At 38.8% G+C, this 20,754-nt stretch overlaps 1 long non-coding RNA gene and 1 pseudogene across 2 annotated transcripts; both read right to left on the reverse strand.

Moving 5' to 3' along the window:
• Positions 1 to 3,812: 3,812 nt before the first annotated feature.
• LOC115730505 lies at positions 3,813 to 7,311 on the reverse strand (annotated as a pseudogene).
• Positions 7,312 to 7,571: 260 nt separating this feature from the next.
• On the reverse strand, positions 7,572 to 10,079 carry LOC125316670. Of its 2 annotated transcripts, none has more exons than XR_007199763.1 (3): positions 10,026 to 10,079; positions 8,465 to 8,525; positions 7,572 to 7,702 (listed from the first exon to the last, which is right to left on the reverse strand). It is a non-coding gene; the product is annotated as an uncharacterized LOC125316670 (long non-coding RNA). The 2 variants fall into 2 exon arrangements; XR_007199762.1 differs by having other exon boundaries at positions 9,838 to 10,072.
• Between the last annotated feature and the right edge of the window lie 10,675 nt (positions 10,080 to 20,754).

Below are 20,754 nucleotides of genomic sequence, written 5' to 3' on the forward strand. Positions count from 1 at the left end.
CGATTGGTTTTGACAGCTCATTCAAGTTGCCCGTATTGCATGGAGAACTGCAAAAGTTTTAGTACAAGCTGATTAGCATATGCAAAATGATGTTACGTCAAAAAGGTCTAATCCAACATATGAAATCTAGTTGTTAGAGCTGGCAATGTCTCTAACACGGGATACGACATAACACGAGCAGCATCACACATAGAGGAGATACAGCATCATACATCGAACAGATACAACATGATGTTAATGCATCTTTTATGTAATCAGGAGTTATTTCGGTCTTAAAAGTGACTATCATCTCAAAGAATATCACTCTCCCATTTCATTTGACTCGAAAAATGTTCAATTCAAACATGAAAATATCTGGCTAGAGCAGATTGTGAACCTACTTCCGGGCTTGTAGCCTTCTAGCGATTAATTCAGTCAAATTACCAGAGACAAAGATGTCAATTTCCTCTTTAAAGCATACTATGGTGGATTAACATGAGCTTTCTTGGAAAACTATAATGGAAGAAATCAGACTTGAGACAGAATTGCAGGTAAAGTTTATGACTTCGTCTGAAAAGGCTATAATTGCACCAACAGCAAGCAAATGAGGGAGAACGTCAAAAGGTTTTTCACAAGTATAAACATTTTTGTTGATCAAACTAGTAACATACAGCAATTGGGAGAGGGTCCAATGTCTAGACGCAAACTGTGGTGTACAATTGAATAAAAAATGTATCATTTTACCCGAGTTGAAAGTCCTCTGGATAGCAGAGGAGTGATAACCAGGGCACCTTGTATGGGAAGAAGGTAAATTTTTTAGTTTTTTTGGCCTTTGGTGGGAAAGGGTGGCAGCGGGAAGCACATAACGGACACGTTGCTAACTCACTGTAAACTACTTTCAAGTGAAGTACTTGGGATTGTCTCCCAACATGTTGAAGATTGATTAAACCCTGTGATGTTTCCAAGCACGGAATGTCCGATCAAAGAAACTAGAGTAAGAAAAAGTAAATCCTTACCAAGTTTCATTTGGATGTGCAGAGGCTAGTCTTTTGCTGCTAATTTGACTAAGCTTTCTCCCAGTTGATGGATGGTTCTTGTCATGCCCCAATCCTCGAGCACGCGGCATCCCCGCCTACTCGTCCCCGCCTAATTTGAGTCGAACCCCGTATCTACGCTACTAACGTCCTCCCAATCCTTTTATCAGCATAGCCACAATGCCTATTGGCCATATTTCTAGTGATTTCAATTGGTCTAAAATTGATATGCTCTAAGGCTCTGTTTGTTTTATGAAAAATGTGGCGTTTTTGGAAAATATTTTTCAAATTTTCATTTTTTGGTGTTTTGCTTCTTATTTTTAGAATTTGATTTTTCCAATTAATTTCTTTTTTCTTTTATTTTTATTGTTTTATTTTTTAAAATTTTATTTTCTTTGTCTTCTACCTTTCTTCTTCGGCTGGCCATTGCATTGTCATCTCCCTCTTCCACCCATCATCTGCTTCTTCTTCAGCACACAAAGAAGAGAGCTTTCGTATGGACACCACCTCGAGGAGCTTTGGGATTGCCCCAATCGGCAAGCAAGTCGTCTCTTAGATTTAGAGCCCAGCCATAGCTATGACCGACGACCGATAATCGACTCCCGAGCCTCGCCACCAATGGGCAAGGCTTGAGCTCACTAAATTTCGGCAGCTGAGCCTTGACCTCACTCGAGGCTGGCGAGGCGGGCTTGAGGCCATGTGGCTCGAGCTTGCTAGCCTTGGGCGAGCTTGTCACTCGTCGGCCTTTGTCGAGGTCTACGGTCGGCGGAAGAAGAAAGAGGAAGAAGCCGCGAGCGAGCAGAGGAAGGTGGAAGGAGGAAGAAGGAGAAAAGGAAAAAAGAAAAGAAAGAAGAAAATAAAAGTGAAAAAGAAAGAAAATAAAACAAAAGAAAAGAAGAAAATGAAGAATTTAAAAAAGTATAAAAGAAAATGAACGTGAAGGAATTGTTAGAGCAAAGAGATGGAAAAATGTTCTCTTCTCAAAGAGAAGAAAATATTTTTCCCACTTGTAACCGAGTTTTTGACATGGGTGGAAGATGTTTTCCTTGGCTAGCTTATTATTCGCAAACCAAACGCCGAAAAATCTAGAAAATATTTTTCCCACTTGTAACCGAGTTTTTGACATGGGTGGAAGATGTTTTCCTTGGCTAGCTTATTATTCGCAAACCAAATGCCGAAAAATCTAGAAAACATTTTTTTGAAAGCTATTTTCCGTAAAACAAAGGGAGTCTAAGCTCTTTTTTTTGTTGGAAAAAGATATTTCATTAAGTCAAAGTAAAACTCAGTTTCTTGACATCTAAACGAAGGATATCTAAAATGACTTGTGGGGGCTTAGACAGCCAATCAAGGGGGAGGGTTTTTTGTCGTTGGGCTTTTTGCACCAGATGATTGGCTTCACGTGAACAGTAGGCTAAAGTTTAGATTATCGTACTCGGCCAATTTTTTGCTTTGCAGACATCCACCCAGGCCCGCACGTTCCACAGACTTTGATCTGCGCCCGAAACGGAACCGGATTCCTTAACATTAAGCAATATTAGCGGTGACATGATGGATCCGGGCCATCCAAATAAAAAATGGATGGCCCGATTTTAACTTCAGTTCAGTTCGTGCATTCAACTCCCAGTTCTCTTCCAAGTACACCGGAGACTCCAACAAGGCTAGGGTTTCAATTTCAACCGCGGTAGAGGCTAGCTTCGTTGCTGCAAATCCATCCACAAGACAGCCTTTTGAGTCTAAGCTTGAAAAACGCTGTTTTTTGAGAACTTTGACTTCGATAGGTGTTGACATTAGGTATGCCACACTTCGAAGCTTTCTTGGAAGGACTCGCAGGGAAGACTCCCAGAAGCATCTCCCAATTCAAAAGAAAAAAAAAAACAAAAACTGATTTTTGTTACATAACCCGGAAACTTTCTTGTCTACTTCGACAGGTAAGTTACTCTTATTAGCCCGATTTAAAGAAAAAGAGGATCATCAAAGAATAAATAAAGAAATTTGCGCAATGAAAATAAAAACGTAATAACACATGGAACGAGGTAAAGTTATGAATTAATGAAAGTTCGATTCCTTGGCTTCCGCGCATGTCATGCCATAATCACGTTCTTTCGAGCCTTTGCACATGACTTCCGAGCATATGCACGTTTTCACAACTATTAAATCAGCGATCAATAGCATTCAATCTTACAGTTTTCATCGTAATAAATCACGACTTTCTGTCTGCACCAGTTTCTCATAGACCCATAAAATTTCATTGGTTTTGTTCTTATAACTAGTCTATTATTGCCTTGTGATGTGCTAAATTACGTTGAGCCTATTCCGAAGCTCGATATTTATTGGAGTCTTATTGTTGCTTTATTATTTCTTTTGATTGGTACGGTGGCTATTTCGTAATTATATAAGGTGACCAGCATGAAGACTTGGACGTCTCTTTCTTCGCTGGAAAAGAAGAAGAGCAGTTCTTTGACCGTACAAAAGCAAGTGGGGCCCAAGGGGGGTAATGGGAGGAAAAACATAAAGGAAGGAAAAGAAGGGCACATAAAATTTAGATTTTTTCTTGAGAGAACATGATGTAAAACAGTTGACATGCGATTATTTAGAATTACGTGATCGTCGGGATCGCCGGAAATAATCTCGGCAATTTTTCTGATTTTGGTTCCGACGACCTCAGATTGCGTTCAAAATTGCTCGATTGAAGCGAAACGGCCGTATGGTTCGAACTCATGACTATGCCATGACTTACGAAGGTTCTGTCCATTTACCTGTTCTGTGACAACAGCTCCGGAGGATTATCTGAATCTTCGGAAGTGTCAAGGGTAAGAACATTACTTCCACAAACAAAACCCAGTCACAGGAGCAAGGGTAGTGGAGTTTTTAGCACTCTTCACCTTTTTATACTTGGAGATTCAGAGGGCCATTCCAGTGGACTAAATGACATCAAATTGGCAACTGATCCCTGCAAGATAGACAATCGCGACTTCTAGTGCATTACAAAATAGCATCTTGAAAATTACATTCGCAACACCCTATGGAAGAGGTGTAAGGTTTTACTTGAAAGTCTGAAGAGCAAACAATAGAAAGGAAACTCAGATGATTTCCCCTATGAATTGAGAAGTGGCTGGTTTTATCGATTTACCTGATCTGTGACAACACTTTCCGAGGATTCTCTGAAACTTCTAAGATGTCAAGAGTAAGAACATTACTTCTACAAACAAATACCACGTCACAGGAGCAAGGATAATGGAGTTATTAACACTCTTCACCTTTTCTCACTTGGAGACTGAGAGAGCCGTTTTAATGGACTAAATGGCATTAAATTGGCATCTGATCCCTGCAATATAGACATATGCATTACAAAATAGCATCCTCATAAGTATATTTGCAACACCCTATTGAAGAGGTGTAAGGTATTACTTGGAAGTGAAGAGCAAACAACAGAAAGGAACCTCATATGATTTTCGCTTGAAGGATGAATTGAGAAGTGACTGGCTTTCAGTGCTTTTGTGACGATGAGCTAACCCATGTGCTGCATCACCTGGCATAGCCGTTATTTGCTCAGAGTATCTCGTGGAACTGATTTCCTCTGTAGGATTAGAACCAAGTTGATCTTCTTTGGTTCTTGTGGCCCTGCACATATTGACATCTTGGTCTCAAAGTATCTATGGTTTCAAATAGCAGGACATCAAGTTAGGATGCAGGTTAGACCTCATCATTTTCAAGCTAGTAAGATGAAAAGCCCTCTTGCCAGAAGTAAGAGAGTTACTGTTCTTCACATCAACATTTCTGACCATGGAATCCTTAAAAGATTCCTTGCTTGAATTAGTGACTTCAGGATTCACGCATATGTTAACAATTGGTTTTGACAACACATTTAAACTTCCCGTCTTGCATAGAGAACTGCAAAAGTTTAGTGCAAGCAGATTAAGCATATGCAAAATAATGCTGTGTCAAAGGACTAATCCAATATATGCGCTCTACTTGTTAGAGCTGGCAATGTCTAAGACAGGATATGACTTAACATGAACAACATCACACATAAAACTGATATGACATGACATTGACATTGACGCATCTTTTCTATAATCAGGAGTTATTTCAGCCTTAAAAGTAAATATCATTTAAAGGAATACCACTCTCCCATTTCATGTGACTCAAAAGGTTCAAACTGAACATGAACATATCATTCTACAGCAGATTGTGAACCCTACTTCCAGGCTTGTAGTCTTCTAGCAGATAATTTAGTCATATTTTACCAGAGAAAGATGTCAATATCCTCTTTAAAGCATAGTATGAAGGATTTAATGAGCTTTCCTGGCCAATAATAACAGGTGAACTTAGACTTGAGAGACAATTGCACGTAAAGGTTTATAATTTCAGCTGAAAAGGCTTTAATTTCCATGAAAAGCAAGCAAATAATCAAGAACATCAAAATATTTTTACAGATATATCTACACGAGTTGATCAAACTAGTAATGTACAGTAATTTTACATATATCAACATATATGTTGATCAAACTAGTTATATACAGCAATTAGTAGTGTCCAATGTCTCAATGCAAACTATGACAAAAAAAAAAAAAAATTCTCATTTCACCCTAGTTGGAAGTCCATCGGATAACAGAAGAGTAACAACCAGGGCACCTCTATATGGGAAGGACGTAAACTTTTCCCTTTAATTACCCTTTTCTTCCTTTTCTGTTTGTATGTGGGTGGAGGAGTGGCAGTGGGGAGGAGATAACTTACACATCACTCACCCACTGTTACCTAGTGTTAAGTGAAGTACATGGGGAAAAAAGAAAATTACTAGAATTTCAACAGAATTTCAGACAGCTCTACAGTTGCAACTCAATTGGGTACAGAAGCCTCACCCCAGTTGAGAAGTGGGTCTCACACTGATATGGCTTCCAGTCAGAGGATGTTGACTTTTTGTTTGCTCCCTCGCCAGTGAATTTAGACCACTGAGTGGCTTTCCCACAACTAGAGAATCCTTGGCATTGTCACCCAACCTGTTGAAGATTGCATAAACCATGTGACGTTGTAATGCATGGAATATCCAAAGAAACTGTAATCAAAAAGAAAATCTTCACCTAGTTTCATTTAGATGTACAGAAGCAAGTCTTTTGCTGCTAAATTGAGTAAGCTTTCTCCCAGTTGATGGTTCTCGAGAAGACTGACTTTTAATTTCCTCTGACCTCTTGAAAAACTTTGAGTGTGCTTGTCCAGGCTCTGTACCAGTAAAGAAAAAGGACGATTTTTAACTGCAGGTTCTCTGCTTGGGACATTTACATAGTACCAAAACAGAGCTAAGAAGTGCAAAAATGTTATGTTGTTGATCCCCCTATCTTTTTACTGAACTCTGGAAATCACCATAAAATGCATCAACATGATAGCAAAAACTCAATGAATGAGTGTATCAAACTGATAATCACAAGAACTTGCATTCCTGTTAAATATAAAGTTACGGATGCATATGCTTTCCAAGTTTTCACAAAAACAAACTAACAAGAGTCCATGTTTCTTAAAAGGAGACATTAATGGCTCATTGCTCTAGTTTGGCATGGCAGAAACTTGCCAATACCGTCCCAACATGGATTCCCTCTCATTCATCTAATCACTTAAAGGTAAGGTATAAATGGGACAACCTGAAAACAGTTATTTCACGGTCGTGCAGCACTTTACTTGGGATAATACAGGCTGTATCATTAAGATTTGTATAAGGCTTGGCCTCTGGGTTATCAGCCTTAGTAGCATTCAATGTATCAAGAAAAGGTTTATTGCTTCCTTTTGCCTCGCTTTCTGTTCCTGGAACATGTGGCACACTTGAACCTTCTGACTGTGAGTTGCCGTGAGAATATGTGGCTTCCCCTGCCATTTCTTCCCTGTTACTCTGCTCCTCACCCAAAGTGGAATTCAAACCTTTGATGATCCACAAATCTTTTCTTGGAAGCTCTGGGATGGTACTTAAATTTGAGTCAACCGCAGGCTGAATATGTACTTCTCTTGGTGCTGTTTTGTCCAATGAATAATCTTGTTGATCAGATTCTTGAGCACACGTGCTGTTTGTCCTTTCAAAAGAAGATTGTTCTGCAATTGAATTTCTACAGGCCGCAGGCTTTGGCACCTGATCATCCATTCTTGGGTTAGGCATAGAAGCTGAACTTACAGAAGTTTCTACTTGAATCTCTGATGTACCGACACAGCGTGTTGATTGAACATTATTAATCATAGCATTATCCTCACAGTCAGGAATTGCCTCAGGAAGGCAAGTTTTTGAGCCCTGGTGCTCATTCATCTCCGATGATCTCCCTTTGCTTCCTATAATAACCTTCTTCCCACCTTGTTCTCCCCCTGTTTTGGGTGAATCAAGATTAAAGCCATCCAACCTGGATAGCACAAATGATTGCTAAGTTCCTAGATTGCAATCACAAGTCATGACATTTCCCTTCACTTGAAAATATAACCTTATGTATCAAAGAATAAGCCCAAATGTATACGTTGTGAAGCTGTCTTACTCATTAAAATCAAAGGAGAAAGAAAATCTTTTCTTGGAATTTCGTTCATCAAGTGATTCTGCTTCATTTCTGTCCTTGTTGTTTGGAGATTTCTTAGATGGACAGGAGAAATCAAGATCCGGCATGTCCACTTTGAATGATGATAACTTGTCAAAATCAGCATCCAGGTTAAAATCGACATCCCTGAAAAAGGTTTTTTCACCATCAATCCACAGAAAGCAGAGACATATCCCACTCTCATAACAAGTAAGATTGTGAGAAGCTTTCATACACCTTCACCATCATCCATTGTTTTAATGATTTTTGAAGTGGTTGAATGATATGTAAAGCATGACTCACTAAATCACCCCGGGCATTATTCTCCACAAAGAGGTAATTGTACGGGGGTCAATAAATGTAACCAATACAAGTATGAAGATAGAATGTCAAAGTTAGATTCTGTCTCAATGCCAATTTATTAGCTAACTGCCTATACTTTAAGTTTCACTTACATTTTATCAAAGTCGAATTTCTTCGTCATGCCTTTGCCAACTGTATCAAAGTTAAAATCCACTGCGTCATCTTCCGCCACAGACAATGACTTCCAGGAGGTAAGGAACTCCTTTCCATATTCAGCATCTGTTGAAATTGGATTTAACATTGAGCTATGACCAACATATCTAACTTTTATATGACACGGCCAAAAATGTGAATAAGCAATCATCCTAATCAATGACAAGGATGAAACCTATTTTAACATTAAGAACTCTTTAATTAGATTTTCAAGTACTTGCAATGTATGCTGCACTAATTATTGACCGTGATATCAATAGAGTCATATGTCAGGCCATACTAAATAAACAAATATATTAGGTTTTGAAATAAAGAAATATGCATCCTTGTGGTACCATTCCACATCTGAAGTGAATTAACTGTATATTTAGATTTGTCAAGCTTATAGAGTACCTAGTAATGATTTATCCTCTTTCCGATTCACCACTGCAGTTTCCTTTGGTGATTCTGCCATCTGCAAGAGAAAGTGTGAGGATAGCATAAGGAAAAAGAGAATCTAAATGGCCCTCAGAATTTGCAAAAGAAAAGGGAGAATTGCAAACCCTTTAGGTTGGCTATACTACACAGCAACCTCCTCTCTTCATGAAAGCAACATCTCTTTCCTAAAACATTGCATCTATAATATTTTTGCACTTATCTTTTGCAGAAGCATATATAAACTAGCCTTGGAGGGACCTTAGCCAGTCCATTAAAGTGAAAAACCCACAGCTTGACATATAAACAGTGCATACAGGAGCAGCACTTACTTATACAAAGTGGTTAGGTGGAGAGTTGCAAGCTTTAAATCTAAAATTGAGAGACCAAAAACACCCATATATACGTGCCACTGTCATATACTTCTGAAGATTCATTTTTCATCATACGAATGCAAAGGCAATGGATCTCTGATTTGATAGCAGTGATGAGATGGACAGCTAATCACTACAAAACAGTAACGATCATTTCAAGTTTTCTCTGCCTTGATTCAAGTGGGACATGAGTCTCGCATACTTCTAATATGAAATGTCTGAAGGAGTTCAACCAGACTGCAAGTGGATCCACTATAGCTATTGCAGAGGATGAACAAATGCAGTATTAAACAGTTAATACAGGGGCAAAGCACAGGGTAATCCAGCATAATCTATGACAAGAAAAGAACACAGATACTAATTTAACATAAGAAACTGTAAGATTGATTTTGTGCAAATGAATTAATGGCCGTCATATAGGAGGACCTATCACATTCAGATCATCCGATTTTCAGCACAGTGAAGTTCAATTAAAATGAATGCTATTGAAAAAAAAAAAAGAAACATCAGAACAGCTACTTATCATGGCAACATTTCTACAAAGAGAGATGCCGCGAAATAGCATTATCTTTGTGAAACTGCCCTGAGCAGCAAAACAAATCTCCTACTCATATCTCAGAAGTCAAGACAATGAGCTGGTAAATGCTGCAAGTCATAGTGATAATTCTCTACATAAGCGTCTATATTGCGGTGAAACAGCAAAGAGCTGTAGACTTAGGCTTACGGCAATTCACGCCAGAATACTCGCAGAGGTATATCAGAGAGATAAATGTAGTAATTAAGAAGAGTCTCTTCGCTGTGCCTAACCTACAAAAATCAGAGAAGATGCTCGAACGAACTCTATAAGGCCAATCTACATCGATCACACACAGATCTTCTGAAATCAAATGGACCTAGAGTCCAAAGGAACCTCCTCATCTGAAAAGTTCGCGCCTCATCAAGTTCACCATCGGAAAACTACGCGCGCTCGTGAAGTACCTCCGCTTAGCACTACGAAGCAATCGGCGAACGCCGATATTTCGGAGGTACGAGCAAGGAAGACGCAACGAGAACTCCTAAGAAGCCATAGCAGAAGGAATCGACGGGTTACAGAAGCTCAAGATCAATTCGCAGATGTCAACACAAGATGAATTGCTATACCGAGACAACCGGAGGATCTACAGTACCTCGCTTGCGATTGCGACAGTGAGTGAACGAGCTCGAGCGAGGGAGAGAGAGAGAGAGTCGACTCGGTTTGAATCGAGATGAGAGAGAAGTCATCTGGTTTTCTGAGGTTTTGAATGGCGCCTCTTTATATATATAGGAGAGGCGGGACCGGCAAGTGATCGACTGAGGTTCGCTTTGATCGACTCGTCGTGCCTTTGCCGGGAGTTTTCCAGATATGATTCCGATTTTGCCCCCTCCAGGAGAAACATTTTCACTGGACTCCGTTTGATTGACGGAGAACGAATAACTCAGAAAATATTTTTTCAAAAATGACGATTTATAAACATTTTCACTGGTTTCCATTTGATTTATATCGTTTAGAAAGATGAATTAATTGATTAATTATTTCAAATAATAACAAAGCACCATTTTAAAAAATATTTTTCAAATCATTCATTTTTCGTAAAAAAAAAAAAAATCTATATTCAAAAAATTTTAATAATCTAGATATTTCTTGATTGTCAATCATGTGGACCCACACTTGGGAACCACGTGATCAATGACCCGAATAGATTCGGGACATGTAGGCTCTGGTCCAAACGAGCATTTACCCTCGATTTGAAACTCGAGGAGCTATTCGTCTACTGCTACCCAAACCGATCTCACATTCCTACTGTGGTGCCAAAGAAGAGGGCAAATTTATGCGGGAATAGCTTAAAAGATGGCGCAACGAGGAACTAAGTTCTAGGTCGTCCTTGGCAATTTGATTTATTGCGGAATTGTCTTTCCCGCGTGTAATGACAACAAAACTATGAGTTGAACCTTGAAACGTAGTACGTTGAATATTTCGCCCCTCAAATTGGACGGGGACAAAGCCCTGCAATTACAAATCTGCTACTTTGAATATGTTTGTTACGAGAGATTTATTAGGAACACGAATCTTTAAAGAGAAAAAACAGAAAAGATGATAAGCGAATTTTTATGTGGAAAAACCCTTCTAAATAAAAAACGGAAAAAATCACAGTGCCGCATTAAACAATCTCTTCACTATCAACAAATTGGAGTGCCTCTCTCTCAGCCAGCCTTAATTCTCTCTTTTCGCTCGTACCTTCACATGGCTTCCTTTTTTAACTTCCATTGAGGGACCTGTTTGAGCTAGATCTCTCCATCCCCTCCTTCTTAAGCTGTTTTGGTTTTTTGTTTCATTTTCTCGTTTTCCTCCAGTTTGGGAGCTTTCTCTTTCGATTTAGTCTAGATCTCGAAGTTTCTCTTTCTTGTTTTGTGGAGATATCTATCCTGATCTAATCTAGATTTGGGGTTTTTTTGCGTGTATATTTTCGGAGTTTCGTTTTGCTCGGATTTCATTGGTGAACAAATTCAATTTTGAAAAAGATCATATGAGCTTCGTAAAGGTTTTTCTCTTAAAGGAGTAAGATATACGCTCATTCAACTATTTCATTATGCTTGGTGATGACGTTGGGAATGCCAATCATGAGCACACACCTCTGAAAGGCAAAGCTGTAGCATTAGATAAAGTTCACGATATGTGTTCACTACTGAAGACGGATTCGGTGATCGGCCGCCGATTTTGGTGTGAAGAAGTTATATATGTGCTCTTTGAATGTGTGACATATAATCTTGTTCTCATGATTTCTCTGGTTATCTAGAACTTATTTTGGTTTGAAGTTGCGTGTGATTTGTCTCGGTTTAAAGTTGTGCTCTTGGAACAGAGATGTTTCTCCATTGTATTTCGATCAAAGAAGTGAATGAAATATTTTTTTGACCAAAGAAAAAAAATCTCTTCACTATCAAATTATTTTCTTTGTTCTGTCTATTTGATAACTAATTTCGTGAATTGATGTCTAATAATCACATGCTAGATTAGTATCGGACTTTGAGGCACTTTGGTAGCACTTTTCAAGCAAAATTTTCTAATTCTTCGTCACGGTATCTTGAGACAGTTAGTATCTGCGCCACCATCTATTACTTCATGTTGGAAACGTTAGGAATGCGAAAAGAGAAGGGAACTGGGTGCGGCGGCGAGAACGATGGTTTCGACATCAATGACAACAATGACGGCCGCATCTACAAATGAAGGCTTGGTGAATGATCGAGCTCAATATCTTTCTTGTGGTTTTTTTTTTTTTTTTTCTGTCATATCTCTAACTTTCATCTTTGTCTTTTTGCATACCCGGAAGTCAAACCTCGTATCTATGCTACTAATGTCCCCCCAATCCCTTTATCAATATGGTCACAATGCCTATTGGCCATATTTCTTGTGATTTCAATTGCTCTCAAAATAAATCTGTTTTAAGGCTCCGTTTATCTTACGGAAAATATGGTATTTCCAAAAAATATTTTTCAAGAAGTCTTTTTCAGAAAAATGACCATATTTTTCGGTGTATTGCTTTTTATTCTTTAGAATTTGATTTTACCAATTATTTTATTTTATTTATTGTTTTATATTTTATTTTGTTTTATTGTCTTCTACCTTTCTTCTTCGGCTGGGCATTGCGTTGTCATCTCCCTCTTCTAGCCATCCATCATCATCATCTTCTTCTTCTTCTTCAGCACAGAAAGAAGAGAACTTTCGTAGGGCCGCCACCTCGAGGAGCTCTAGGATCGCGGCAATCGGCGAGCGAGTCGTCTCTCAGATTTAGAGCCCAGCCATACCTACGATCGGTGATCGATAATCGGCCATCAAGCCTCGCCACTAGTGGGCGAGGCTCGAGTGCACTAGAATCCGGTGGTTGAGCCTCGGCCTCGCTCGAAGGCGGCGAGGCGAGCTTGAGGACGTCGGGGTCGAGCTTATTGGCTGCGGTCTAGCTCGTGCCTTGTCGGCTTCGGGCGAGATCGAGCCTTGGCTGCCTCGGCAAGGCTTCCTCTCGTTAGCCTTCGTCAAGGTTTGTAGTCGGCAGAGGAAGAAAGAGGAAGGAGCCGCAATTGAGTGGAGGAAGATGGAAGAAGGAGGGAGAAGGGGAAAAGGAAAAAAAAAAGAAAAAGGACATCTGGAATGCCAATATTTGCATACGACGCTTACTTTGATGTCTATATATATTTTTTATATCACTTAAGTGTCAAATCCAAGAAAAAATGATCACTTAAATATCAATTTCGGTAAAGAAAAGAAATCAGATGTTGCCTTGGCGAGGGCTTGCACGGCTCTCACTACCGCTACCCCACCACTGCCGGCAATGTGTGGTGAGGGTGGAGGATGGGCAGCGGGGGTTGCCAATCCCCAACTAGTGGCCGGCGACCATCTCTAGTGGCTAACGAGGACTCGACCTCACGGATCTGGGTGAGGTGGAGCCTCTTCGGGGCTGGGCAATGCTGGCCTCATCTGACCACGGCGAGGCCGACTTTATCCAACCATCGGCAGGGGTCGCGGCCCATTCCCACCCTCGTCGACCATTGTCGGCGGTGGTGGGGCGAAGGCAACGAGGGCTATGCAAGCCCTCGCCGCTACAACCTCTACTTTCAATTTTTTTAGCTTATTTTTTAATAAATTTTTGTGAAACTCACAATGCGTCTATTTGCAAAGAGCTTTGCTTAAGGAAATAGAAGGAATAATGGAATCTTTTTTAAAATTTTTGCCTTTTTCTTTTGCTGACTGGGATCCTCTCGTGAGCCACGTAGACGCCATGTAAGATTTCCGACGATGTTCATTGGAGTTGGCACTCGAATAATTATTTTTCAAAAAAATTAGCACTTGAGTGATCCAAAAAAAAAAATATTGGTATTAAAGTGAGAGTAATATATAAATGTTGACACTTCTGGTATGTTTATGCTGATTAATTTCAGACTGCTTGAAATGACAAGAAAGATGTAGAGCTCGATCATCTTTTGCAAAGCCTTCATTTGTACATGCTGCCGTCATTGTCGTCATCGATGTTGAAACCGTCGTTCTCGCCTCTGGGCCCAGGCCCATTCTTTTCGCAATTCTAACTTTTCCAACATGAAGCAATAGATGGTGGCAAAGACATTAGCAGTCTCAGGGTATCCGTGACGAAGGGTGAAAAATTTTGTTTGAAAAGTGCTACCAAAAGTGCCTCAAAGTCTGATTAGTGTCCCTAGTTCACACTCCTCCAGAGTCACCTTCGCTGTTTCTACTTCTTCCTTTACACGTTCAATTTTTGCGTGCAGTGTACTTCATTTCAAGGTTTAACTCATAGCTACTGTCATTACAGGCACAAAAGATAATTCCGCAATAAATCAAATTGCCAAGGACGAGATCGGGCTTACGTGAATTGTCGGTTTTGAATTTCTCATTAGTATCTGATGAGGCTGCGGTGACGGGCTTGCCGAGTGGGCAGTTGGTATTTTGTTGGTGCTTTAAACCCAACATTACGGATGAGGTGGGACAAATGTCAACACAACACAACACAACTTCAAGAAAATCCTCCTTTAAGTTACTCCCGGATATTAGTGCCCTCCTCTTGGCACCATGCTAGGAATGTGAGATGTGCTTGGGTAGGACGAACAGCTCCTCGAGTTTCAAAGTGACAGTAAATGCTTGTTTGGACCTGAGCCTACATGTCCCCGAATCCATCAAGGTCATTGATCATGTGGTTCCCAAGTGTGGATCCACGTGATCAACAATCAAGAAATATCTAGGTTATTAGGATTTTTTGAAGATAGTTTTTGTTTATTTCACGAAAAATGAATGACCTAAAAAATATTCTTTAAAAATGATGGTTTGTCATTGTTTGAAATAATTAATCAATTAATTCATTCTTCTCAACCATATAAATGGTCATTTTTAAAAAATTATTTTCTAAATTATTCATTCTCTATCAATCAAACTAAGGATAAATAAGTCGGACCGACCGAATCGGGAACCGCCTAAACCGATGGTCTCATTCCCTATTCTAAATGGCAGCGGTCCGTTTCCCATTTCTTAAAATTGGAACCGATGTCCGGGTGGTCCGGTACACGATTCTAAGGGTATATAACTGAACCGAATTGCCCGGACCGGACCAATCGATTTTTTGGTAAAGCACATTCCCAATGGAGGTTCAAGTGGTATACAAGGAATTCATTAAAACATCTTGTCCCACATCAAGAGGGAGCCCCATTTCGAGCCCGTTAATATATCTAGTTGTACCTATCTTCATTCAAAAGTTTAAGCCAATAAGTTTTGGGCCAATTAGTATATACACATTAATTCTACGATGTGACAACTCATATGTGCATCCTAATAATCTCTCCCTCATGTGTGAGCTCTAGTGTTAGGTTTACTCCTCATTGATTTAAGTATACTTATGTACCAACATATCTCAACTTGAATCTCCATCAATATCCATCGGATCAGCGTTACTACACCACAATGTCCACCGGCCAAGAAACCGCGTTGGTCACTAGATTCCTTCCTTAAGATATTCACCAAACACCGATGTATATTAGGAGTGGGCCACCAATCGACCATCATTAGATGTGCTCCCCCTTAATTTAAGTATTCTTCTGTACTAATATATCTCAACTTAAATCTCCATCAATGTCCATTGGGCTAGCGTTGCTACACCACAACGCCCACAGGCCCGAATACCGCGTTAGTCACCGGATTCCTTCCTTGAGATATTCACCAAACACCGATATATATATTGGTAGTGGGCTGCCAATCAACCATCCTCTCTGAAACTGTTTGTTGGGAGCGCGCATGAGAAGCCCCATACCTTCATCCAGGGAGATCGCCAAGAGAGAACCTAAGTTCGAGCCCATTAGTATATTCAGTTAGATCCACTTAGCTTAAGCCAATGAGTTATAGGCTAATTAGGATATATTAACTACTCAACACCCCATCAATTCTTCGATGTAGGACTTCTCTAACCAACTCATTTGTGTATCCTAACAATGATGTGCTTTTTTAAACTTTTCCGATGTCTCTTTCCATATTTCCTGCAGTTTGTGGTAGATGAATCAATCAATTATTTCAAGAGCCAATGAAAGTCTCCCGGTAGCATATACGATGCACGAGATGCACATAGTATAAAGTTCAAGATGTTCACGTTGAGGCAATAATACAAAACATGCACAACCATGTTGAAAGATTTTTGTAATTATCCGCATGAGAGTCTCTGTTAAATGCATGCTTAATAAAAAGCTCAAGCGCACAAGCAGCACTCACCTCCTTCATTTCATAATCTAAAATTTGATACTTTGGTCTATTGATTCGCAAAACATCTTTATTTCTAATTGTGATCAAAATTTTAGATTCTGAATAGAAAGTACTATTTCCAACTAATTTCTCCACTTGTTTGCTGTTATCAACATCATCAAGCACGAGGAGGACTTTTTTATTATTATTATTATTGAGTGCTTCTCCAGTCCTCTTCGCTCCATAATCAAGCTTGTCAATGCTCCTTATTCCTACCAGATGGCTAGTTTCTAATAGCAAATTCTTTTGCAAGTCAACTTAGCCATAAGTTCGTGATAACTTCGCTCAAACATTTTCAAGGAAAGAACAACACTTTCCAAAATGAGAAGAGAATTGGTAGAATACGACCTTGGCGAGAGTTGTTTTACTGATACCACTCATGCCATAAATTTTAATGAGTCGCACACCAGTGGAGTTGACTTCTAATATTCTACTTACTGCTATTGCTTGATCGTCAAGTCCAACTAAATGTTCAGTCACCAATCTATGTTTGATCTTCAACTTTTCCATGACTTCCTCAACTATCAACTTGATCAATTCCCAGTGGCCACAGCAACGAAAAACCATGTTGATGTGGGAAAAAATTGGAAATCACCATTTCCTAGCTAGAAGCGATGTTCTTCAAGCACGGTATAAACTACAAAATGATCTGATAAGTAATGGAACCACAACAAAATAGAAGTGATCTGCTAATGGACCATATAGGAAAACCAATGAAACTCCTTGGGTCTATGAGAAGATTGTGGAAACAGAGAACGTCGTAATATTTGTATAGACAACATAGCTGGCTTGTGGAGAAGCCGAGGAATCAAGACGTTATTTTCTCTACTCTCTTCACCATTCCCATCGATCCATCTTATAAATGTATATGTGCAAAGGTTTGAAAGGACGTGGTTATTCTCGGCTTAAGCAGATCCCTCTCTCCCTCTCTCCCTCTGACTCGATGTTCTTTGCAAAGAAAGATGCCGCATCAACACATCATGTTGTGATATTAACGCGGAGACTAATCGGGGTCTTGCAAATAAGTCAATGCGAATCGGAGAATCACAGTTATAATCGCTCAACACGCTCGTATTTTCCATGCCTACGTTATACTCAAAACAAAGCTTTTACGATTAAAATAACTCAATTGGATACAAAAGCAGCTCACGCGCAAATCTACTGTGCTCGAGGCTCCTTCGCACGATCAAGAGACCGTCATAGTGCGTTTACCTTTTTCAGTCTTCGCGAGTGGTCCTTCTCGGAGCCTATCGTGCGCGGCTCTCTTTTGGTCGAAACCCCACTTGCTTTTGTACGGTCAAAAAACCGCTCTTTTCTTTTCCAGCGAAGAAAGAGACGTCCAAGCCTTCATATTGGGAACCTTGGATGATTACGAAATAGCCACCGTACCAAACAAAGGAGATAAGGAAAAAAAAAAAAAAAAAAGACCCCAAGTGTCTTTATTTTCGCAAATAAAGATTTAAAATAAATTTTATTTTAAATAAAAATCTAAAGTATCCTAATTATGTTAAAAAAGAATTTGAAGTGTATATTGTTACAAATAAGGACCTAAAGTGATTATATTAGTCTAAAAAAAAAAAAAAAAAAGGAGCCTGAGTCACTTTAGATATGGGCATTTTGGTCATTTACTTTTTTATTTTTCTATTTTGAAGAGATTTTGAAAAAAAACAAAGAAACATAGGTGAGAGGTCCTCCCGCCTGATTATTTTTTTTTTTCACACTTTTTTTTTGTTTTAGTTTAATTTATAAAAATTAGAATTTATATTTTTACAAAAATACCCTTGATCTGCAGAAAAATTTGGCTGGCTAGATCATGCCCTTATTTAAAAAAACCAAAGCCATCTCAAGCCATTCTTTGAGATGATGATGGCACTTCAAGCCATTATTTGAAAAAAATGAGGGTACTTGAGGCCCTTTTTTGAAATTTTCCCGGGAAATAATAAAGCAACAATACGATTCCAATAAATATTGAGTTTTGTAATGGGCTCAAATTCGAGACATAATTTAACACATCATGAGGTAATGGTGGAGCAGTTATAAGAAGAAAACCAATGAAATTTTATGGGTCTATGAGAAGTTGGTGCATCCAGAAAGTCGTAATTTTATTACGACGAAGGCTATAAGATCGAACGCTATTGGTCGCGGATTTAGTACTTGTGAAAATGTGCATATGCCCGGAAGCCATGTGCAAAGGTTCGAAAGAACGCGATTATGGCATGAACATGCGTGGAAGCCAAGGAATCAAGCTTCCATCAATTCATAATTTCACCTCGTTCCATGTATTTTTTACATTTTTATTTTCATTACACAATTTTTTTTATTTATTCTCTAATGATCCTCTTTTTCTTTATTTTGGGCTAATAAGGGTAACTTACCTGTCGAAATGGACAAGAAAGTTTCCGGGTTATGTAACAAAGATCAGTCCTTGTTTTGTTTGTTTTGAATTAGGAGATGCTTCTGGGAGTCTTCCCTGCGGGTCCTTCCAAGAAAGCTTCGAAGTGTGACATACCTAATGTCAACACCTATTGAAGAAAAGTTCTGAAAAAATAATGTTCTCAAATTTAGACTCCGTTTGTTTCACGAAAAATAACTTAAAAAAAACGTTTTCTAGATTTTTGGCGTTTGTTCGCGAATAATAAGCTAGCTAAGGAAAACATTTTCCACCCATATCGAAAACTCCTTCACAAGTGGGGAAAATGTTTTCCTCTTTTTGAGAAGAGAAAAACATTTTCCCATCCCTTTGCTCTACCAATTACTTCACATTCATTTTCTTTTATATTTTTTAAATTTTAAATTTTCTTCTTTTCTTTATTTTATTTTCTTCTTCCTCTGTTTTGGCAAAAAAAATATTAAGCGCCAATATTTGTATACGACACTCACATTAATCGGATCATGCAATGTGTTGTACTATTTATCGTGTGCATTAATGCTGTCGAGAAATCCCTTTGACTTTTAATTTTCTATCAAAATAACAGATATATCAAATTCTTAGTGAAACTATATTTTACACAGAAAGCACAAGATTTAATCCTTCCCATCTAAATCCACACAATAGACACAAAAATTCAAGCACTTCATCCATGCTTTGGATTTTGATAATGGTAATTTTCGTAAACTCCTCAATTCGTCTTTTTAAAGGGAAACCCTACGTATCCTTGTAAGTTACCACGATATTGATAACCAAAAGCAAAAAAGAAAAATAAGGAAAATTATTTCATGACCATACAGTCATTTTACAAAATGGACGGTGCAGTTTCATAATTTTTGGCCAATAAATTGGTGGGGTTTCCACTATTTTAAAAAGTAACAAGATGAGATTTAATTTTTTCATTTAATTTTGAAAAACATTAAATTGATAATATTCAAACAATAATTAATATATAAAGAATTCAATAGCAATTTTTAAAAATAGCAGATATTATTCTCTGGTAAAAAAAAATGGTGGATATTGTTCGGGTGTACTGGAGCGAAACAAAGTGGTTGCGTTCATTCCTTCCTACTAAAACAAACCGTTCTATCATCTCTCCATTTATGTCCTCCCCAAATTAGACAAACCCTATCGATTCAAGGCAAAAGGACACATCAAGTGCCATGGCGCTGACTTTTGGTGCAATTTTTTTTTTTATTACTTAAGTGCCAAATCGGAGAAAAAATGATCTCTTTAGTGCCAATAGCAAAAAAATTCCGGTGACCTTACTGGAGTTGACACTTAAATAATTGTTTTTCATAAAAATTGGCATTTAAGTGATCTCCACAATAATATTAACATTAAAGTGAGTGTCTTACATAAATATTGATACTTAAAGTGTCCTTTTGCCGATGATTTATGGTTTGATATGCAATTGAATATACGTGTCTGGGATACATTTCAACGAACTATACATGTGAATGTCTTTGCATTCTGTCAAACGTTTCAACTCAAACTTCGACAAAAGTAGTTGTCTTAGCTTGCAAGTCTTCAACCAGCCCCCTTTCTTGACATTTTTCTTCTTCCCAACGTTGTTGCCTTCTAGAGAAATGGTATCCTCCATTTTTTACCTTTATCAGCCACGGTTTTCTGACTACAAGTTTTCATACATGAAGGTTGTTATAGCTTTTAAGAGAGAGAAATCGGATGGAAAACAATCGAGAAGCTTTAAGAAAAGATAGGCTGATATTCTTTAAAACGAACACAAATTTTAGGTCAGGTCCATTACTAGCATGAAATCAATTTGAGGTCATGCAACTCCGATCTTAGGTTTGATAAACCGAACCCGAGGTTGAGCAGCGCAAATTGAGCTCGAGCACTAGCATCAATGGAGGTTGCGAGGAACCAAGAAGATGAAGAATCCGAAGATAAACAAATAGAAAAATTTAGATTTCTCTAAGAGTATCCGATCGATCTGAATTTCCACGTCATAGGGAGCGAGTTATTTCCTTATCATCCCGAAAACGCTGTGGTTTGATTGGTTTTACTTTTCCTATTCACCCCACAATTATTGCCTTATGACGTGGCCTCTTTCTCATCGACCAATATCATTCCAGCTTATGGTCTTCGTCGTCAAAAAGTGCCATTCTCTCAACCACCGCGTGTTGACCCGACCCCTTCCTCCGTT

Source organism: Rhodamnia argentea, chromosome 9 (assembly GCF_020921035.1).
Source record: "Rhodamnia argentea isolate NSW1041297 chromosome 9, ASM2092103v1, whole genome shotgun sequence".
Classification (NCBI taxonomy): Eukaryota; Viridiplantae; Streptophyta; class Magnoliopsida; order Myrtales; family Myrtaceae; genus Rhodamnia; species Rhodamnia argentea.